At 39.9% G+C, this 13,894-nt stretch overlaps 1 long non-coding RNA gene across 1 annotated transcript in view; it reads left to right on the top strand.

Annotated features, from left to right (window-relative positions):
* Positions 1-13,894, top strand: part of LOC128108374 (uncharacterized) — a 122,721-nt gene that overhangs the window by 54,994 nt on the left and 53,833 nt on the right. The window lies entirely within an intron of this gene.

The raw sequence follows: 13,894 nt of genomic DNA, 5'->3' as shown, positions 1-13,894 counted from the left end.
TCGCATTGCCAATAAATTACTGAATTTACTATTCAGAACTAACTGTGCTTTTTAAAAAAAAAATCTGGTGAAGAAAAAACAAAGCTTGAAAGCTTTAAGATGTTAGGTAGATTTTTACAGTTAAATATCTAGGTACAGGATTTGCTACTAAATCTATTCAAGTTTAAAGCCTTTGTCTTTCTAATAGTAGTGCACACATAATATAAAAATCCAAGAATGCATGAAGGCTTGAAAAACTAAAGCAAAAAATATTGACTGATTAAATCTTTGTTTTGACTGAAATGAATATATTTTTTTAATCTGCAAGAATAATACTCTTAGAGATTACAAACTCTGGTCCTTCAATCTGGAATGTTCTTCCTCACATATTATCAAGACGGAATATGTGTTTTATGCCAGGCTCAACTCCTCAAGTGGAACGCAACTGTTACTTTTTTTTTTTTTTTAACACAAAGCATACCTCAATATCTCTGGAAACGCTATGTATTTTCTTTCTGTATTATTCTTAATAGCTTTTAAAATTTTTGTGTTTTTTTTCTTGCTCCCTTTTTGTCTCCTGCCCAATCAATCCCAATATCTGAGCTTCTTAACTTGCTATCGACAAACTAAGCTTAGTAATTATTTTATATGAGTGAGGCTTGTTCACCACATTTATGCGCAAATAACATACACACCCTAATGTGCCAACCAAAACCCTCTCTGAAACTTGTAGATTGTCCTCTTTGGGTCAAAAATCACTGTGGTTGATAATCAACGGTATTTGTCAGTATCCATCCACATCCACAATTGTATTCACATTTAAATGCCCAACATGCATCTGAGCTTCATGAATACCAAGATATGTTCACCTTGCTCTTCTCTCATTCGGTATCTGTCATGCACTTGACACAGCTGCAATATATAAGTAAGGAGGAAGGAAAAGGATTTCTATGGAGGAGTGACTTCATGCCAAATCCTTCTGTAAGACCTTCTGCATTAACTACTGCCTGAAGCAGTAAGAAGTTTTTCTATTGAAGGTTGGACACAGCATTAATTTATGGCTGTAAATATGAGTATTGAGAAGGGCTGTGTGAAAACATGCAGCAAAAAAAAAATGGCATAGACACACTCTCATCAGCTCCTCCTTATGCACTTTTTTTAAAAAAAAATCTTTTTTCCAAATCCCTTCCAAGTAAAGAGCCCATTTTTCATGAAGGACATGGAAAAGACACTTGTGCTGACAGTTGCTGCTCCTCAGAGTGTGGATCCAGCTGTAGAGAGAGAGATAAAGGTGGCACCTAGACCTGGCTGATAAAGGCCACCCAGTCCTTTCTATTTGGGTGACCAACTTGGGAACATGTTTACATCACTGAGTGGCAAAGAAGACGGAAAGCTTATTCCTGTAGATGCAATGTAAGCTCCTAACTGCAATGTTCTCTGTAAAGAGAGAAACAGAGTAATAAGGGTACTAACTTCAAGCAGATCCTTAAAGCCAATCTTGCTCTTCATCCAAACTTCAAAGGTTTCATGGATTAAAGTAATTACCAGCCTGCAAAGTGGATGGTGATGTGTGTCAGTGGAATTTCAATCGTTTATTCTTTTGTTTAACAGATGAGAGTTATATGATTTTAAGTATAATGATGAAAAATGGTAATTGAAGCCGGGCGGTGGTGGCGCACGCCTTTAATCCCAGCACTCGGGAGGCAGAGCCAGGCGGATCTCTGTGAGTTCGAGGCCAGCCTGGACTACCAAGTGAGTTCCAGGAAAGGTGCAAAGCTACACAGAGAAACCCTGTCTCGAAAAACCAAAAAAAAAAAAAAAAAATGATAATTGAAAAACATCTAAATGCTGTAACAAGAAGCCCAGAGTGGCCTCCTGGGACTAGTTCCAGCAAACAGATCAGTGGCACATGTGTCAGGCAACTTCTGAGATGATGTAGAACACACACACACACACACACACACACACACACACACACGCACGCACGCACGCACACACACACACACACACACACACACACACACACACAGAGAGAGAGAGAGAGAGAGAGAGAGAGAGAGAGAGAGAGAGAGAGAGAGAAATTTTAAAATATACTCCTTTCATTTTGTTTAACACATCAATTCCCCTCAAATTTCAGTGAGCAAAACCAGGCTAGTAAATACAAAGTCCCAGAATACTGAATGGTACATAGCAAATATGGTAATCAATATTAGTTATTTTGTTAGATCTCCTAAGAAATAGCATAATGATTCTATGGTCATTAAAAGACTCCAGTCAAAGCCTCTTCTATGCTGATTTTCAGTTTGGTCCATTGTGTGTCTCTGCTACTTACTTAATGCTTACTACAGCTGAGCAGTTTACTTCTCAGGACGGCCAATGGCTGTTTTTGCCTTCTTTGATCTATTATGAAAGCCACTAAATGAAGTGTCCAGTGAACAGATGTTATTAGGAATACATTGCATCTAAATTAACGAGACTGATAAATTCTAAGATGGTTCCCATGGTAATGAAGCAAAGTTTATCAATAGCTTCCAAAACTTTAGTTACTTATGACTGCTATAAAATTGTTACAGATTTGGTGGCTTAAAGACAAATTTATTGCCTCAAAGTTCATGAAGCTGCAAATCTGAAATCAAAATGTCAACAAATTTTATTTCTTCTATAGGTTCCTCAGGAGATAAGGATCTTTGTCTCTCTCTTAGATTCTGCTGCTTCATGGAAATGCTTGGTGCTTTTTTTGACTTGTAGGATCTGTCTTTGTCTCTCCATGTCATTTTTTGACTGCATGTGTGTGTATAATTTTTGTGTGTGTGTGCAAGGACACTAGGCACTAGCTTAAGTCTCACTGTAGCCCAGTGTGGTCTCTTCTTAACTTGATTGCATCTACAGAAATTTAAAATTTAAATAGAATCGTATTTTCAGATTGTAGGGATTAAGACTTCACCATATCTCTTTGACAAATGTCATTCAATCCACAGCATTAAATATGCTGATGTTTAAAAGAATTATAGTAATGTAATAATAGGAATTACTTATGTGCACCTTGTCTGCCGGGCATTGAATTAGGTATTTTCTATAAATTGACTTAATAAACGATTTCTTGTGAAGTAAGCTGTTTCTATCATCATCACCACCACCACTATCCCACTATGTTCATTGCTTTAGTGATTTTGTCCAGGTGAAGAGCTTGGGCAGCACAGCTGGGCTTGAAAGTCAATTCAAATCTATAGCCAGTCAGCTCATTCAACCCAGAACTTGCTCCTGAAGCCAGTGACAACGTAACTCCCTTTTCCAGGTACAGCCTGAACTGTGTTTGCTTTTTGTCTTGTTCCAGTGTGAAACTTCCTGCATCCATGGATGTGCTTGCCTGAGGCTCTTCGTAGAATCAGTGCTAATCTTCTTCAGTGCAGCTAACTGCAGCCAAAGAAGAGTAAGCTGAGGTTTTCGTTAGAGCTGAGCTCTTGCTCAAGGCATAGTAGTTTCAGTGCCAACTTCTTCCTTTGGAATCTGTGGCTGATATGCTGTGTATTTTCAGAACAGCAAGAGACCCCCTTGCTCTGCCAACTTGGCCTTAATGTTTTGCACAGTATTTTGCAGTGAATTTGTGTTATTATTCTTCTCATCTAGAGGAAAACCAGCAATGACTATTGGGCAGGAGAAGCAAACTGCATTTTTTTGTTCTTTATTTGATGGTCTACAAATCATAGCAGTTATCTACTACAACAAGTAAAAGTACAGACACCTAAAGGCATGGTTAATGCCTCTCTCCACAGGGCTGGTCCATATGCATAATCCTGAGGTTGTCATTGTTAGTAACTTCAGGGTGCCCTTCTGCCTTCTCTTTCTTCATATACACTTAAGTGAGCATCAAACAGTATAGACCTTTAGATTTCTTAATAACCAAAGAGATTTATATAGAGACATTTTCTATTTTACATTTGTTAATAATTGTGTATTTATAATAAATTTAGGATGTTATCATGATAATCTTTGGGTTTTTCTCTAGTGCATTTATTCCTTTGTTATAATTCAGTTAAAGGACTAGAAATTCTCCAGGTGGAAGCCTCTCAACTGCTCACTTTTGCTCATCTTCACATTTTCTTATGCAGCATAGTCCTTGTTATCACTCTGTTTAGTGGACTGTTGAAATTCAACATGTCTAACATGAGAAGCTACATGGTTTCCACCTCTACTACCCTGATAGTTCTCCATACCCATGCCTTAATCTCACTTTGTGGAGATGCCATCATCCTTTTCACTCAGCTTCCTAAATCTTGTAGCTCCTGAGAAGCTGTTTCCTCTCCTGCATCCCTGATATCCTTGCACAAATCCTTTCTGTTCTCTCCAGGGCACAGGCAGAACCTCACACCTTGTTCACTATCTTCATGTCACTTTAAGTGACTCCCATCTCTCATCTGTCACACAGCTGACTCACTGACTTCTGTGTTTCTGTCTTTCCACAAGTCCCACAAGGCTTTCTTTGAAGATCACCTTTACAGCAAATGCCTTTCGAGACACCTTGTCTGAGATCATAACACTCTCTACCTGTGGCATTTTGTACTCCTAACACTTGTGTTTCTATATAGCTCCTGTGAAAATAATAATAATTATCAATCTAATTATACAGAATAACTGTTTTAAATATATACTGGTGGTGTTTTTCATTATTCTACCTCACTTTTCCATGCTTTTTTTGGGTAAATTTGTCTTATTTTATTTAGTATATTTATTGCTGTATACTCAGAAAAAATACCTAGATTACTTGCCTTAGATTCAAAACCTATTTCTATGGTTAAAAAAAACAAACAAACTGAAAAGAGCAATTAAAGGGAGAAAGGTACTTATTTGGCCTGTAAGCTAGAGTCCATCACTGGGAAGCCAAGGCAGCAGGAACTTGAAGCAGCTGGTCACTTTACACCCACTGTCATAAAAAGAGAACAGTGAATTAGTGCATGCACGCTAGTGTTCAGCTTTATCTCCCCACCTTGATACTGTCCAGGGTTTCCTACCCAAGGAGTAGTCTCTCCCACAGTTATGATGGGTCTTCTCATATCAATTAATGCAATGGAGATAATTCCCCACAGTTATGCCCAGAGACCCATCTCCCACTCAATTCTTGTGCTGGCTAGTTTTATGTCAATTTGACACAAACTGGAGTCATCTGAGAGGACAGAACTTCAATGGAGAAGAGAAGATGCTTCTGTAAGATAAGGCTGTAGGCAAGTCTGTGGGGTGTTTTATTAACCAGTGATTGACAGGTGAAGGACCACCTTTGAGCTCATAGGATCAGGGTCTACAAGAAAACAGGCTGAGCAAGCCAGGAGAGCAATCCAGTAAGCAGCACTCTTTCATGGCTTCTGCATCAGCTCCTGCATCCAGGTTTCTGCCCTGTTTGATTTTCTGCTCTGACTTCCTTAGAAGATGAACTGTGTTGTGGAAGGGTAAACCAAATAAACCCTTTCATCCCCAAGTTGCTTTTGGTCACAGTGTTTTGTCACAGCATTAGAAACCCTAAACAGGACAACTCCAGATTTTGTCAAATTGACAATCACAATACTTAATACAAATTGCGGCAGTTGACAAGCTATCACTATAAACCAGTACATGTGCAAATATACACATGCACACCTGTATACACAAATATGTATCATAAAATTTAGCACATTTTTATAGAGGAGCTTATCCTGGTTGGGGGATGGGAGTGGGCAAATCAGTGGCAAGAAACATAGCAGAAGTGAAAAGTAGAAACAGAAGGAAGAAATAATTAGAAACAAACACTTAGAACAGTATTTCCAGCTTGCATAAATCACAAGCTTTTATTTTTCAATACTTCAGTAAGTAACCCTAATTACTGTTCCTTTTATTTATTTACTTTTGGTATAATTTTGTTTCTTTAATTTTGAGACAAGTTCTCACTATACAGCCAATGCTGGACTTGGTGTATGATTCTCCTGCTTCAGTATTCCAAATGCTGAGGTTATAACTGTATGCCACCGTGCTCCAACTCATTTATATGGATCTGATGGACTCTTGAGAATGAGAGTGGGAGACCAAGAAGGTTTCAAGTCACTGTCTGATACAATTGTGAAGACGGAATTCTCAAGGTCAGCAATCAGTGGGTGTGGTATGTTGGCTATTTTTTTTTCAATTTTTAAATTTTGTCAGCTTGACACAAGCTGGTAGGAGGGAACCTCGATTGGGTAACTACACCCATTAGATTTGTCCACAGGCATGTCTTTGGAGCATTTTCTTAACTAATTAGTGATGTAAGAGGGCCCAGCCCACTCTAGGTATTGTCACTCTTGGACAGGTGTAAACAAACAAACAAACTGGGAGAGCCATGTAAAACAAGTGAGTAAGCAGCATTCCTCCATGGTCTGCTTCAGCTGTTGCGTCTATGTTCCTGCCCTGCTTCCCAAGGTTTCTTTTGCCTTGGCTTCCCTCAGTGATGCACTGAGATGTGAAAGTGCAAGCGGAGATAAACCCTTTCCTACCAAAGTCACCTTTAGTCATGGTGTCTATCACAATAAAAAACAAAGTAGGACAGTGGCCTATAATCCAAGATGCTGCAGTTCCACCCTAAACCCTACCAAACTCAAGACCAAGAAGATCTGGTGTTTCAGTTAGAGACAGCAAGCAATACTAATGTCTGCTCAGGAACTCAGGCAGAAGGGATCCCTCTTTCTCATTCAGGGAAATACTTGAACTCAACTTTTCCATTCAGGTCTTCAAATGGTTAGATAAGACCTGTTCATATTAGAAGGAGAGTCTGTTTTACTCATTGTACTTGTGCAAATGTCACTCTCATCAGAAAGTACTTTTACATATACTACTAGAAAGACATTTGACTAAATACCAACCACTGTGGCTCAGTTCAGTCGACACATACAATTATATCAACATTATTTTTACTGTTTATGGTTGGCTAGGTCAATATTTGTTCATTGTTCCTCTTTTGATTATGTGTTTACTACGGTCTTCCTGACACCAGGGTTATCCATATATGTGGTTCTTCGATGGTCTTGATTTTTTCATTTCCTCTCAGTTCTCCTTGTTTAGTTTACTTATATTCACTTCAAAATATTCTATCCCTTTTCCATTTGTTCTGAAACACTACCTGTGTTGTATTTTTTTTAAATAAATGCTGGTACTGATTTTGACGTCTGTCCATTCCCTCCACTTGTCTTATACCATCCATTCTCTAGGCGCCTCTGATTTGCAGTCTCTTCCAGTTATTGATGGCTAATGAGTGGTTTAAAGTGAAAAACTTTGTTTGCCTATCCCGTGCATTGGTAATGCAGCCCTTCTGGTTGAGACTCACTTGCTTTTTTGGCTTGGTTTGTCCATGGACTTGTCATCAGCTGGTGTGTTGAGTGTAAGCTGTCTAGGACGGTGACACACTTCTGACAAGGAATAGATGTGTTTACTCAGTACTTTTGCAACACCTGTGGTTTATTCATGGAGGCTGGCGTCTTCCCTAGGAGGCAGTGCATCAATGATTAGGTGACACACAACAGGGAGAGGGGAAAAAGAACCCACTATACTGTCCATTGAAGAGGTTTGAGTTTGAGAATGCCCAGACCTGTTCTTTGCTATTTAAAAAGTGGCCAGTTCCATGCTATTTTTGGTAACTTATTCTCATGTCCATTAGTGAGACTCCAGAGAACAGGACGGTAATGCCCTGGGTCCTGTTTATCTGTGTCTGGAATGCCCATCTGCTCTTTCTCATTGATTCATCCTTTTAGTTAATTATGGTCATTGTACCTATAACACGGCAATTACTGCACTAGGTGCTAAAAATATAGCAGTGGGCCATCTCTACCGTCTCAGGTCTGTTGGCGTTTTCAAGCCCAAAGTATCTTATCTTGTAAACTCTGCTCTTACTTTACTCCCCTTTGGCCCTATTTTTTGTAGCTGGAATCATGTTTTGGCTGTCAAGACTACCTGATGCATTAGTCCACGTGTCCTTTAAAAGGGGAATTGTGTATATGCACATGTATGCACACACACACACACACACACACACACACACACACACACACACACACACAGATGGAGGGAGAGAGAGAGAGAGAGAGAGAGAGAGAGAGAGAGAGAGAGAGAACCAGAGAGGCCCTAGTTTACTATCCAGACATAGACTTCACAGTCCTAAGCAATACTCCATCAGCAACAGAGAAGTTTCCTTCTTCAGCAAATGGTAACAAATACAGAGACTCACAGCCAGACATTATACAGAGTGAGACCTTTGAACATACAGCTCCAAATGGGATGTCTCCATCAAATCTCTCCTGTCAGAGCTCAGAGAACACCAATGGAAGAAGAGGCAGACAGAGTATAAGAGTTAGAAGGAATGTAGGGCACAAGGAGAACAAGACCCTCTAAATCAACATGAGCAAAGCTGCATGTAAACTCAGAGACTGAAGCAGAAAGCACAGGGCTGACATGAGTCTGTAGCAGGTTCTCAGTGTATGTATTATAGCTTTCAGTTTAGTGTTTTAATTTTTATGTAATTCCTGAACATGTGAACAAGTGAGTCCTTTATTCTTGTGCCTTTTCTTGGGCTTTTGCCTTGTGTTAATTTGCCTTGCCCAACTTCAATGTGGTAGTTTTATGTTTTATCTTATTATATTTTATTTTATTATAGTTTATTACTATCTCTTAGAAGCCTGTTCTTTTCTAATGAGAGTCACAAAGGGAGTAGATTTGGATGGGAGGGGACATTGGGAGGAACTGGGAGGAGTAGAGGGAGGGGAAATGGTAATCAAGATATATTTTATAAGAAAAGAATCTCTTTTTTTCCTTTATTAAGAAATTTTTTTTTATTCATTTTACATACCAACTGAAGATCCCACTGTCTTCCTTCTTTCTGCTCCCACCAGGGTCCTCCCAACCCATCCATCCATTCCCTCCTCCAAAAACGTAAGGCCTCCCATGGGGAATCAGCCAAGTCTGGTATATTCACTTGAGGTAGGCCCCATCCTCTCCCCCTGCCTCAAGGCTGTGTGAGGTGTCCCATCATAGGTAATGGGCTCCAAAAAGCCAACTCATGCACCAGGGATAGATCCTGATCCTACTGCCAGGGGCTCCTTAAGCAGAACAAGCTATACAACTGCCTCACTTGTGCAGAGGGCTTAGACAAGTCTTATGCAGTCTCCACAGCTGTTGGTCTAAAGTTCATGAGTTCCCACTAGTTTGGTTCAGTTGCCTGTGTAGGTTTCCCCATCATAATCTTGATGCCCCTTGCTCATAGAATCCCTCTTTCTTCTCTTTGACTGGACTTCTGGGGCTTGGCCTGGTGCTTGACTATGGATATCTGCATCTGCTTTCATCAGTTACTGGATGAAGACTCTATGATGACAGTTAGGGTATTCACCAATCTGATTACTAGCTCAGGCACCCTCTCCACTATTGCTAGTAGTCTAAGCTGGGGGCATCCTTGTAGATTCCTGGCAACTTCCCTAGCACCAGGTTTCTCCCTATCCCCATGATGTCTCCCTCTATTAAGATATCTCTTTCATTGCTCTCTCACTCCATCCCGGTTCCAGTTCTAACACCCTGTTCCCTTATTTTCTCATTTCCCATCCCCTATCCTCTATTGCTGCCCACCCCCACAGCCCCAGTTTATTCAGGAGATCTTATATATTTCCCCTTTCCAGGGCAATCCATGCATCTCTCTTCCTTATTAGCTTGCTTCTCTGAAGCTGTGGGTTGTAGTCTGATTATCCTTTGCTTTACATCTAGTATCCACTATGGGTGAGTACATGCCATATTTGTCTTTTTGAGTCTTGGTCATCTCACTCAGGATGACATTTTCTAGTTCCATCCATTTGCCTGCAAATTTCATGATGTCATTGTTTTTTACTGCTGAATAGTACTCCATTGTGTATACGTACCACATTTTCTTTATCCATTCTTCAGTTGAGGGACATCTAGCTTGTTTCCAGGTTCTGGAACAATGCTTCTGTGAACATAGTTGAACGAGTAAGTGTCCTTGTGGTATGATTGACCATCCCTTGCATATATGTCCAAGAGTGGTATCATAGGGTCTTGAGGTAGATTGATTCCTAATTTTCTGAGAAACTGCCATACTGATTTCCAAAGTGGCTGCACAAGTTTGCATTCCCACCAACAGTGGAGGAGTGTTCCCTCTGCTCCACTTCCTCTCTAACATAAGCTGTCTTCAGTGTTTTTTGATCTCAGCCATTCTGACAGGTGCAAGATGGCTATCTAAGAGTCATTTTGATATGCATTTCCCTTATGACTAAGGATGTTGAGCAATTCCTTAAATATCTTTTTGCCATTTCAAATTCTTCTCTTGAAAATTCTCTGTTTAGCTCTGTAGCCCATTTTTTAATTGGATTGTTTGATATTTTGATGTCCAGTTTCTTGAGTTCTTTATATATTTTGGAGATTAGCCTTCTGTCAGAGGTAGGGTTGGTGAAGATATTTTCCCATTCTGTAGGCTGTAATTTTGTCTTATTTACCATTTTCTTTGCCTTATAGAAGCTTCTCAGTTTCAAGAGGTCCCATTTATTTATTGTTGCTCTCAGTGTCTGTGCAATTGGTGTTATATTTAGGAAGTGGTCTCCTATGCCAATGTGTTCAAGACTACTTACTACTTTCTCTTCTATGAGAATAAGTGTAACTGGATTTATGTTGAGGTCTTTGATCCACTTGGACTTGAGTTTTGAATAATCTCTTTAATAAAAAGAAAAAAACAAACAAAAACAATCCACTAAGCACGAGGGGACCCCGGAGAAGCACATAGTGGCCCTAAGTGGAGAGAGAGGCTTCTGTGAGTCGTAGGTGCTGCGAAATCCTCACCGTCTCTCTGGATATGGAATCACCTAGGAGATATAGCTCTTGTTTCTGAAGGAGTTTACACAGAAGTTTTTCTGAGGAAAGAAGTCTTGTCCTAGATGTAAGTGGCATCATTCTAGGGCCTGGGGTCCTGGGACAAAGGAGAAGAGAAGAGGAGAAAGCAAACTAAGTAGCAATATTCATCTCTTTCTGCTTCCTGATTGTAGGAGAACTAGGACCATTTATCTAAAGTTCACCATATGACTTTCTACCATGACAGATTGCACCCACCAACCCAGAGAAAATAAACCTTTCCTTTTGTAAATTTCTTTCATAAGTTGTTTTGTTACAGCAACTGGAAAAATAACTAGTGCAGCATCTACTATAGTTAAGAATATTACATCAGTAAGGAAAAGTCATCTTGGAAACCGAGCCTATAAACTTAGAATATTACCAACACCACAATCTCTTCACTTGGCTCCATCAAGCTTCATGGACCCTGGAGGTTCACATATCTCCTTGATGATTTGGAAAGTATTCTGCTAATTCCTGGACTAATTCTGTATTCTGCTTCTGGTCTAGGTGTAGCTCAGGCATTGGACCCTGATACTCTCTCTGCAGCTCTGGAGCCATACCTGGTTGGGAAGGAGTCATGCTACTGACATTAAATTTCTGGTTAGCTCCTCCATATAACAGTACTGCACTATTTTCTTTTCCATGGAATGTAAAAATATATTTGAGGCTGGTTAAATGACCCAAGACCATGCTAATTCAGAAAGCATTTGAGCAGAATACATTTTTGTACCCTAAAGTATGCCATTAGTATTAGACTGTCATCTATTTTCTAGATACCAAAATATTTTATATGTAGTGTTTCCATTATTGTTGACAGTTAAACCCATGGTGTTACAGAGAGATAAAGTCCCAGAGAAGAGCCTTGTTCAGATTTAGGGACTCTTTTCTGCTTCTAAGTCATACTTCTTCTAATCTAAAGTTGGTTTTCATTCTCAGAAATTTTGTCCTGTTCTTCACCAATAATTCATCTGGTTTCAAATCCCAGAGGCTTTCTAGTGTGTTGTCTGACTAAGGATCCCAAGTCAGCATCTATCCTTTCTTCTTTTTTCCCCTCATCTGACGTTGTCCTTTTCATGGGTTGAATTATGATGGTTGTGGTGGGGAGGAGTCTGTACCTTCACATCTAGAATCCTAGCCCTTAGCTTGGGGTCTGAAAATTATAAAGATTCAATCTGTCAGATAATTGTAAAGCTAGGATGTGGCTATTGAAAGGGGCTTGGGATGTGTAAATAGTGTTTCAACTTTAGGAGCTGCCATTCTACCCAGGTGCACGATTGCCTTTGTATTTGTACATTCAGACAAGAACTTTATTACGGTGGTTTGCACGGTGTATCCTAAGAGTATATGTACCCCAGTGTGTTTTCTTGCAGGAAGTAAATACACAGAGTATATTTTTAGGGAGGGATAAATTTCCACTCTTAGGGCAAGTTTAATATTTTTTACCTGCATGATTATACCTCCATATCCACACACTGCTCCCCTTGTGCCTCTAACTTTTGAAGCTTTCCATGAATTAAGGTACATTTAATTTCAGTATCCCCAAAGGTCACTGCGTTTGTATTAATTAATTAATACAAATTAATCCACAAATCAAATTAGGGCCAGTAGTCACCCTGCATGACTTTAATTTGTGAGCAAACTTGGCCCCCCATCAGATGAATGACATCTGGGACAGTTTCCAGCCCACGAGCTGTTCTTGCGCTGTTCTTCTACCTTTGGTAGTATAAGGAGGGTCACTGATACTCCCCATCACTCATACATTTGTGAACTTTTGTTCATACTTTAAAGCTGCCCAAAAGATCCCAAGCACAGTATTTAGCTTTTTGTCACTTTTCCTCTGGGAATTGCAGCTGGTCACATGTCCTGTCACATTTGTTTGCAAGTAGCCCAACCTCTATTGCCTGGTCTTTCCTTATGGGTACCCTGACCATAAAAAAAAATTGAAAAGCAGAACATTTATCTCACTCTCCCCCTTCCCCAGTTTTCTTGCCAAATCAGGGGCTACCATGGAGGATACCTCGAAATTGTCTATTTCCTGTTGTAGTTCCTCCCCAATGTAGGCCAATTTCCTGTGAGAGACAGCTCAGCCTCAAGTGCATGTCTTACCATGCATGGCAGGGTCTATGCAGTCATCAGCACAGCTGCAAGCTACACTATCCCATACCACAGAGAGAAAGATGGCCACACCAGGAATCACCTCACCCTCACCTCCTCCCCAGTCACCTTTGATACCCATTCATATGCCAAGTGTCATATGATTTTTCCTGGAAAGGAGTTAAAGAATACCCCAAATAAAGAGGGAGCTGAAACATCAAAAGAAAGGGTTTTTATTAAAAATCAGACAGTGTACAAAGGAGCTTGTTGGTTTATTTGTGGATCATTGGTGGCCCTAATACCTATACAACCAAGAAATCCTATAACATGTTTAACCTCTGCAGGAAGGGTAGATGCACTAGTGAACAGCTCCACTGCAGCCATTTGTTTAATTCTATGACTACAGGGAGGAAAGGAGCCTTGTGAGGAGCTTGTGAAGGGCCATAAGCCTCAGAAATCTGATGCCCATTTACAAACCTTGAAATCCTTGTAAGCTCCCTCCCTCCCGTGACTGTATCCTAGGATCTCACTGAGTGATCACATCTGCTCATCTTGAATACTGCAATGGTCAACCTGGAGAAGCCATTATACTACATAGAAAACTGTTAAAGAGAAACTCATTTGTAGATATATACTCATCAGTAGGTGTGCACATTCAAGACAATCATACAGAAGCAATTACGTTATCTTCATTCACAAGACCTCAAACTAGAATCAACCCACATGCCTGTCACTGAAGTTACCAAAGTAGGAGATTCTGATATATTCATGCTATAAAGCAATGAACACAAAAGCTACAGAGCACACAGCAATAAATGATGCATCAAAAAAGGATGGACTTCAAAGACATTGTGTTAGAGGAGAAGGCCAGCCCACATAGGGGACTACATACACTCAAGGTTGGCTCAAAATAAGACACAATGATTTAAGTGAGAATAATGGAGTT

The sequence above is a fragment of the Peromyscus californicus genome, unplaced genomic scaffold (genome assembly GCF_007827085.1).
Source record: "Peromyscus californicus insignis strain IS unplaced genomic scaffold, ASM782708v3 Scaffold_13__1_contigs__length_99412109, whole genome shotgun sequence".
NCBI lineage: Eukaryota > Metazoa > Chordata > Mammalia > Rodentia > Cricetidae > Peromyscus > Peromyscus californicus.
This window is presented reverse-complemented; position numbering and strand designations above follow the sequence as displayed.